The following is a 988-nucleotide window of genomic DNA, read 5'->3' as shown; positions in this document are numbered from 1 at the left end:
CATGCTGTTTCAGCATGATTACCTCTGCCACACTGTTATCTTTGCCTAAAATTCCATTCTACCCTTATCTACCTGGCAAATTCTCCCAGTCCCTCTGCCCTTGACAGATTTCATTATTTTTTTAATCTTGGTTATCTTAATTTTTTTACAGACTTCACCATTATTACAGTTGATTTGTCACCTTGCTGTGGTTCATTCATGTATTTGCCACTGTCATCATCTTGGGTAGTGACATCTCTAGCCCAGAGCTCGAACATGAAGTTAGAAAGCATTTAGTACATATTTGTGAGATCCAATTGAATTTTGCATTTATCAGATTATTCTGATTGTAATAATAGGAAGAAAACTGAAAACAACAGAAACAAAACTGGGAATTTTTTTTTTAAACTGTATAAAACATTTAATTTATTGGTCTTTTTGGGGTATCTGCTGTATCTCCAGTGTATTACAACTGAGCCATTAATCTTGTCGCTTCATCAACATTAACTGGTTCGTTTTCATGACACTGCTGAGGAATCAGCTGTTTCTGCAAAGGTTCAAGGGAAAGGCCTTTTGAGAAATGGGCAAGTTCCTTTTGTATATCTACAAAAGCTTTATTCACTCTGTTAACTTTTTCATCATTCACAATGTTTATCTTCTTAAGATTAGTGGCAACTGGTTTTGCTTTGTTTTTAGACTTAAAGTTTTTTTGGCTGGCTATATGAAATACATTCCTGGACTTCTGCCCTCTTAGTTTGTTCTTGGCCATTGTCTTCAATACCCTCGTGCAGCAACTCACGCTCCAACTGACACCATCCACACGCAGAAGATCTTCAGGAAGTTCGGGAGGGGAAAACTGGGAATTTATTAGAAGTTTCTTCTAACTCATGGAAGGTAAGGGCTGTGTATGATGAGTATCTCAAAATGTATCTTTGGGATTTTAATTTATGGGGTTGATTAAGTGGCTGTAAGAGAGGCTAATGCCATTGAAAGAAGAATTTATAACTTA

The 988-nt window shown here is 36.5% G+C and overlaps 1 pseudogene; it reads right to left on the bottom strand.

Annotated features, from left to right (window-relative positions):
* Window positions 1–388: 388 nt before the first annotated feature.
* LOC114198544 (ribosomal biogenesis factor pseudogene) lies at window positions 389–775 on the bottom strand (annotated as a pseudogene).
* Window positions 776–988: the final 213 nt, after the last annotated feature.

The sequence above is a fragment of the Eumetopias jubatus genome, unplaced genomic scaffold (genome assembly GCF_037043125.1).
Source record: "Eumetopias jubatus isolate StellerSeaLion01/CBP00866 unplaced genomic scaffold, mEumJub1_p1.0 scaffold_2, whole genome shotgun sequence".
Classification (NCBI taxonomy): domain Eukaryota; kingdom Metazoa; phylum Chordata; class Mammalia; order Carnivora; family Otariidae; genus Eumetopias; species Eumetopias jubatus.
This window is presented reverse-complemented; position numbering and strand designations above follow the sequence as displayed.